The sequence below is a fragment of the Otolemur garnettii genome, unplaced genomic scaffold (assembly GCF_000181295.1).
Source record: "Otolemur garnettii isolate 467f Iridium unplaced genomic scaffold, OtoGar3 scaffold00055, whole genome shotgun sequence".
Taxonomy (NCBI): domain Eukaryota; kingdom Metazoa; phylum Chordata; class Mammalia; order Primates; family Galagidae; genus Otolemur; species Otolemur garnettii.
In genome coordinates this window covers 335,070-343,225 of record NW_003852450.1, presented here as the reverse complement: position 1 = coordinate 343,225, position 8,156 = coordinate 335,070, and positions in this window count along the sequence as shown.

Here is an 8,156-nt window from a genome sequence, read left to right as displayed (position 1 = left end):
GCATCTAGCTAAAGCAGCAGCAGTCTGAGTAACTTATGAGAATTCTTGAGAGTATATAATGCTTATTAATTTAATAAAAATGGTTATTGCTTATGATAATGGAAAGTACCTAATAAAAATAAGATGGAAATATCCTTAAAGTAATAATTTGGTGTCAGCTCTGATTCTTCTCACATTAACTTCTCTGGTCAAAATTCCACTGAGTCTGTAACATCACTGCTACCTACTGACCCCTTAACAGGGGTCTCCATCCTGAGCCCTGCACTTTAGAAGACCCCTCTCTGTCAATGCAACTCAACGCAAATAAATAACACTTACTCAGTCCATTTTGCATTGAACTGAGGGGACCTAAGGGGGCCAACAACAGCAAGCTCTCCCCATAGAGAGAAAAGGCTGCAGCCACTCCCTCCCAGTGATCCTCACAGGCCCTCATTGAAGTCAGACATGAAAAAAATACAGCACAGTGGAAAGCTTCAAAGAGAGGGTAAAGGTTACAAAACAAGTTTACCTTTAACTGTACGACTGATCTTAACACATTCTGTCTGATGCACTTCTGTCTTGCCTTTTTCTTATTACTCCTAAATATGACTTAGGGCTGGGACAGTGTGCTGTGTCTACTGAGTATTGTGTTTAGTACTCGGGGCCAGCAGTGATGCTTGGCTTTTGTCCCAGATCACTCTGTTTCTAGTGCCTAGCACTTTTAACCCTGTGGTCTACCTGTCCAACTCTTCCAACTTCTCCTAAACTCATGGAATAAGAAGGCCACAGAGCAGAGAGGACGTGCCCACCCAGAGTCGGTGGTCCCTGCCCCCGTCTCTCTAGACCACACTCAGATTACCTAGATACCCACAGCACCTGCCCCATTAGCCTAGGCTCACTGTCAGCACCTAAGCAGGCCCCCTCCCAGGTCTTTCTGTTTCCCTATGCCTCGGAGTAAGAGAAAGAAACAGGTTTGGAGGCGAAGAGTGGGCAGCGCTTGGATGTGCAAGCTAGGGTTCTCACACGAACTCTCACAAGGGCACTCACAGCACCAGTCAGAGCCAGGCATGGACAGAGGAAGGAAGACCATAGGCCAGGGCTAGGTCTTGCCATGTCCCCATGTCACCATGTCTCCACAATCACAGACAGAACCCTGAGGAGTCTAAGAATTCTGACTGTAAATCTGGGCTTCAGATTGCTACTTGGGCATAATTACCAATGTAGAATTCAGAATATTATTTATGTAACAGTTATTTAGCTTGATTTAGAAAGTTTAGATATGAAGACATGCAGTGTATGAGCCTCCATTTGGTACTTCTCCCCCGGGGTTCTGTAACCTTCAGGAAGTTTACCCAGAAACCATAGACAGGTTGAGGGATGTTTAGTCCCAACAGGGCATCTTAGCTCAGACTGAACTAACATCACAACGTCTGAAGGTTCTTCATCTCTAAGCCACCGACTCCCTCCAATTCTTGGATGAGTGAACTTAGACCATGATCCTCAGTGCACTGAGTCCCTTCTATTTATCATCCCACTTAATTTAAAATAAAACCAATAAGTAGAAGGATTCTCATTATAAACTCTGATTAGCGGTATATTTAATATATATTGACCTTAATTTTCTCCCACAGAGATTAGTTCAGGAGAAAGCCAAAGCTAGCACGAATAGACTGGGGAAGAGGAGGTGTTTTAAAATGAATTAAGAAAAACTTTAGAAGTCATTTTAAGCTGCACCACTAAAATTGCTAGCCAGGGAAGGGGGTAAATCAAACAGAAAATAAGCAGAAAAAAAGTACTTGGAGAGCTTATAGGATGCAACATAAGCCAGAAATAGAAAAAATATGGGTAAAAAAAAAAAATGAAAGCAAGGACGCTTTAGCTGTGTAAAGCCAGGCTTGATTATTCTCAGGCTCACCACTGGAAGACTGTGTGGGGGAGGATGGACAGAGCACAGGAGGGAAAGTCCTTATAAACAGCTCCTTGTTTTCTGCAGAAAGTGACCTGGCCCACCAGGGTTGTCCCTCATGGTGGACATATTTTCATTTAGCTTCCTCACTGGGGAGAATAGAAACCCCCTCAGAAGACAACCTCAGTCTCCTTAGAACTTCTGGTGTCATCAATTTGCCTTCAAGGTCTTGCAAGGTTAAGAAGGAAGTGTGGCAATCTTGCTATAGCAGGGAGAGTTTATGATTAACTGTAGGGTTGACAGGTGTCCAGAACACCCAGTAGTCTTGACATTTCGATGTCAAAATAGATTTATTGGAAGCAGGTATGTGGATTTAAGAGATGTGTCCATATGGCATCTCCTTATTCCACATGAGGAGTCATTTTTATGATGTATAGTTGGTTTCCAAAGTACTTAAGCCATGAGTCAGAGGCCCACTCAGACTGGGCAGGAGAGTACAGAAGCCAACAAGGGAGGGCCAGGTCCCCGTTAGGACAGCAGGCATTAAGCCTTTAGAGCTGCAAGAGCCTGTGTTCTGTGGACCTCAGAGGACATTTAAGTACCATGACACATTTCATTAAAATCAACTTTAATTTGATGGATACAAGATTTTGTGGATGATATTAATCCATCCAACTGATGAGTGTAGCACAGTGGGAAAGTACCAGCCTGACATCGAGAGACTTGGCCCCATCTGGCTGAGCAGGTCACTTCCCTCCCCACACCCCCACCACTCACACAGTGGTAATTTTAGATGACACTGAGGTGTGCCCCCGGAATTGAAAAGAACGAAGGAAACAGGAGTAGCTGTTGATAACTATAAATTCCACACAATGTATATCAGGGTAGAAATCTTTGAAGTGATCTTAAAGGGAGCCTGATTTCCAAGATAATGTAGATTTAAAAGATGAGCAAAGGAAATATAAAACAGAAAGGAACAGCAATTCATCTGAGAATTGTCCAGGGAGACGGTGATCTGGTGGGTTAAACAAGGCTGTCGATGCACCCGGCAGGTGTACCCCTACTGTGCACCTGCAGGGAAAGGCGCTGGACAGCATTAAACCTTTATACCACATAGATATTTCCTCCTTCCGAGGCTAAGCTCCACAAGAACACTTCTAATTACTAGCTGGCTTCCCATGTAGCTTGTCTGGAGGAAGAGATTATGCGTGCCAGAAAATGCAAATGTAGTGTCACCTTGGAAGTTTTAGTTGTTGCTGTGTACTAAGGAAAATTCTACTCTGCTGCCTGAGTCTCTTGTAAACTTATTCTGACCCTATCACTTACTACCTGAGTGTCCTTGGGCATGTTACTTTCCTCTACATCTCAGTTTCTTTGTCTACAGAATGGATAGATAGCCCAACTTCCTAGGCTTGCTGAGAGCTTAGTGATCAAAGCATGTAGAAGTACTTAGCATAGCACTGGGCACGCAATGCTATTCAATAAATGTCAACTGGGACCATCTCTATGTCCTCTTCCCTCTCCTGCCTGCTTCTCATCTTTCATCCATCTACTCCTCATCCCATCTACTCATTTATCTACCCAGCCAGCCAGCCAGCCAGTGAGGCCAACCAATTCAGGCATTTAGACTACTAATGCACCACTTTCATGTCCGGCACCCCCACCCTCTTCCTAGAGGACTAGAAACCATAAAATTGCATCTATTCTCTATGCAGTATTATGAGGACCAAGTTAGAGCATTTGGCTTCCTGTGAAGATATTAACATACTCAAACATACTCATTTACCACCCAGAAAAAATGCACTAGGGACGAGGTACTCAGCTGGACACTTAAGCCTCAGAGATAAATAGTACCCAGATCATTTCCCCAAGGGCTTACTCTCTCCCCAACAGTGGACTCTGTCATCCTCTAACATAGAGAAGCACATACAGCAGGGGCAGGTGCATTGAACTCTCTGGTGTTATTGCTCCTGGTGAGTACCAGTCCTCCTAATGAACTCTAAGATACTGACAAAACTGAGTGTCTGGCCCTGAACACTGAGGGGTGGTCTCTAGAACTCGATGAATTCACCCAACTCTTACTAAGCTTCCTAGAAGCCTGGTCTCCCCTGGTGACATTCCTCTCCCTTTCCTTTTACTCCATTTTCTCCATTATAGCTTCTATGCCACATGTTATGACTCCAGATATTTTCATGTGATAAAATCTAGCTTTATGAGAATATTCGATGCACCATACCCCCTTGAGCCAGGCAGTCAAAAGTCCCATGTACAACATTTACCCAAGTCTCATAATGTGCTGTATTATTCCCCTTCAGTAAGTTGCCCTCAGCCCTAGTTTCCTGCCCACCATCCCCACTCCCTGCCCAGGCAACTAGAAACCACAAAACTGTATCTATTTGTGATGCGATATGATGAGGACTCTGTTAGAGCACTCGCCTTCCTGTGAAGATATTAACATACTCAAAAGTCCTTGAAGAAAAATATTCCAGTGGTCATCACCTTTACTCTTATTCCTAGGCTCTCTGAAAGATGGGGTGAGGAGGATTTTCCATGACTATAAATGGATTTGAAAACTCAGAGAAGGAAATTATCTGTCTCTATGGAGAGCCAGGGTGACATGACAGATAATTAGCAGGACGACCTGTTTCTCTGAGCTGGGCAGCTTAGCCATATCAAGGACTTAACATCCCCAGCCCTTCTTATATCCCCTGGTGAATTCCTTTTCTGCAAACAGCCAGCTCTGTTAGCTGACAGTGACTTTCACCTTCAATCCTTCAAAGTCACCTTTTTTTAAAAATCCCTTCACTGTGACGCAGAATAACAATAACTTTGCCATCTTGGCTGCAGTTCATAGGGTACGATGAGGTGGAAGTGAGTTGAACCCCTGAAGAACCGACCTGTCCAACAGGCTCATGCCTTGAATATGGATGTGCCTCACATACAGTCTTTTGTGGTGTGCAATTTCTTATTTCCCCCTTTCAAGCATGGGGCCTGAGAAACTGGGGAGTTCCCTGGATGTGTATTTGAGGGGCAAGAGTTCAGGGAAAAGTGGGAGGAATGCTTCTCCCTGGTATGTAATTGTTGAAATATGTTTGTGCTGATGTGCAATGATGGTTGGTGTGGGAGGGAAAAAGACAGAGGAGCTGAACAGGGGAACGTTTTAGAAAAGAGGTGAGAAAAAGCAAGAACTTTTATCTGAGGAATGCAAGTGCTTTTAAACTATTAGCACAAAGAGACATTAAAATGAGATGGCAATTACATCCTTCTCTGCCCTTTGTATTTGTCTCTTGAAGGCGCGGCTTGCTATTGGCACAGCAACTGTCATTCAATCTACAATGCCACAAAGGACACAATTACCCACACCCTGTGGCTTAATAACGTACAGCCAATAACTAATCAACATTATTTTGCAAACCAATAAGAATTCCTGACAATAACTTAGTATCATCCCACTCCCTGTCCCCCGTTTTCTTTTAAAAACTTACTTGTATGAAGGCCAAACAGAGCTCATAGCCAAGGTCTGAGCTCATAGCCCAAGCCAACCACTCAGGTCTGAGTCTTCTGGGATGCCGTCCTCACTTTGGCTCAGGTAAACTCTTAAATCATATATACATTTTTTTTTTTTGGTCCTTCAGCCTCTTCCTTTTAGGTTGACTAAGGCAAGTTACTCAATCTATTTCATGAGACTTGAGCTTCTGGGTACTGAATTTCAAGGGTATTGCAATTTGCAACCTGCAAATGCTCCCTTGAATGGAAGCCTGTTTTAAAATGTCTCTTAGAATAAATTGGTATGTGCAGGAAATTCTCTTTTGACTTTCTATCCCAGGAAGTGGCCATTTCACTTAACTTTCTCAGAGCTTTATTTACACATTAATCAGTGACCAGGCTCCTTCCAGAAGTACATAGGTTATAGGAGGGTGAAAAAAAGGCTTCCAGGGAATTTCATGGAAGAGCCCCCAGGATAAAGGAGAACCAGGAGAACCACAGGATGGAGAAGCACGGCAGACTGGCACCTGTAGCTGAAGCAGCTGACGCAGCTGCCACTGTGTCAGCTCCTAAAATTGAATTTAAGCTGATTCCCTTGACCAGTTCCCAATCCTTTTTTCTTACTTGTTCAGTCTCCTTCCAGAAGTGATAAACAAGAGATTGCCAGTATATCATTTTCTATCACAGTGTGCTTTAGAACATCTCACTCCACCAGAATAGCACGGGGCCCATGTAGCTTAGATGACTAAAAGTGACATGCAGCAAATCAAGCAAAGAATTGGCACTATTCAGGCTTCCGCTCCGTCCCCGAGCCATCAGCACAGAGGGCTTAGTCTCTGCCGGGCCGGCTGGTGAGAGCTACAGATGGGGCCGGCCATCTCTTTCCTCCATTCGTTTCTCCTTAAACCCCCACGTTTTTCTTTTATTCCTACTCTCTTGTTCCAATAACAGTGATCATAGCTAATATTCACTGAACACAGTTGAACATGGGCTGAGCACTTCATGTGCTCTCTCAGTTAATGTCCCCAAGCCCTGTAAATAATTTTCATCCGAATAAACTATTTTCATCATCATCATCATGGAGAGGATTATAAACTTGCACAATAAGTGAGTTAGGATCTGAGCCGAGATAGTCTGATCCAAAGCTCACCCTTCACCATCCTACCAGTTTACCTTAGCTCTGCTCTACCTGGTGAGGCAACAGCAAACCAAAGCTGTTTTATTATTCTAGAAGATGTAGATTGGTTGAAAGCATTGGGTTTTGTTGAGATAAACTAGAGGGAAGTAAATTGAATTGCAGCATGATAAATGTAGGTTACTAATAAAGAAAGAGTTTTTGAAGACAAGGCTCATTTAAAGTTGTCATCCCATTATCTTCTGGGATCAGACTGAGTCCTGAGAGACAGAACGTTTATACCTCTGTGTTTAGGGATGTTTGGGCAGTCAGGTGGCTGGTGCTTCCACACATTGCCTTTCTGGTCTTAGTCATTTCTGGCTCTCTCCTCCCACAGCCCATGTACGGAAGGACTCCTTTAATCCAGGAACCCACCACTTTTTCTCATTCATCTCCTTGCTTTTTGTTAATTGAGCATTCTCAGAAAATAGAATGGCTTCCCCTAAATGCCAACTCAAAGACAGTTGATCGTGGCTGCTCTATTGCTGAACCAAACACTAGCAAGTCAAAGGAATGCCAGGACCCGTCCCTGTGTCTGCCACGGTCCCAGGAGGATGCACTTGCCAATTGTGCAGAGCATAAGTTGCCCTTCAGAATATGCCGAGAGCAGAAGGTAAGGTAATGAACACCGAGGTGTGTTGGGGGCCTGCAGCAGTAGGCTGGCAGAGTGTCCAGGGAAGAGCTTCAGAAGCCAGGCCAACTTGGACTGAAACCCCTCTACATCACAAATTAGCTCTGTGATCTTGGATAAATTATTGGTGCTTCCTGAGCCTCACTTTCTACATCTTAAAAAAGAGAGTTGATTTCTATCTATAAGGGGACGTATGCAGTGAAAAGTAGTTATTTTTATTGTTTTTTAAATCAAATTGTTTGGCTGAATTTTAATTATAACCTGAACTTATTTTATATTTCTCTATGTGTCTAAAATTATTCCCTCTGTTCTGGGGCTACTCAAGGTACTACTTTCCTCTCGCCTTATTTAGAAAGTTTCTCTCACCACACAAAATCCCCTCCTACTATCATTAAATCCCATATTGTCTAAGAAACTGTCCCCTAGTGAAGGGGGAACTAGTGAAGCCCACCTCTCATTCCTTTAGACATCAAAAGCATGCAAGATTCTTTATAATCCAGCCCCAATTCAGTTACCCAGCTTCTCCTCCTGCCATGCTTCTCCCAGTTTAGGCTTCCAAAGTGAGAAATCACTTATGTCTCCAGCAGCTGCTGTATTGTTTTATGTGTCTGTTTGGGGGAACATGTTTCTTTGTCTGAAATGCTTGCCCACTCGGTGAACTCCTACTCATCCTGTAAAACCCTGTGAGATGAAAGATCATTCCCTCTGGCCCACTGAGAGTCATCACCTACATGTCTCCATTAATTTGGCAACTCATGCATTTGTTATTATTACCTTCATCATATACTATTATGAATCACTTATTCACATAAGTTCATATCATGTCCAGATATGAACTCCTTGAGGGCAGGAATCACGTGGTATGCATTTTACATACTTAGGCTCTAGCACCATGCATGGCAGGTATTGAGGAGGTGCTCATAGACATTTGAAGACTTGAACTAAATATCACATGTATCTGTAATGTGATCTTGCATTTG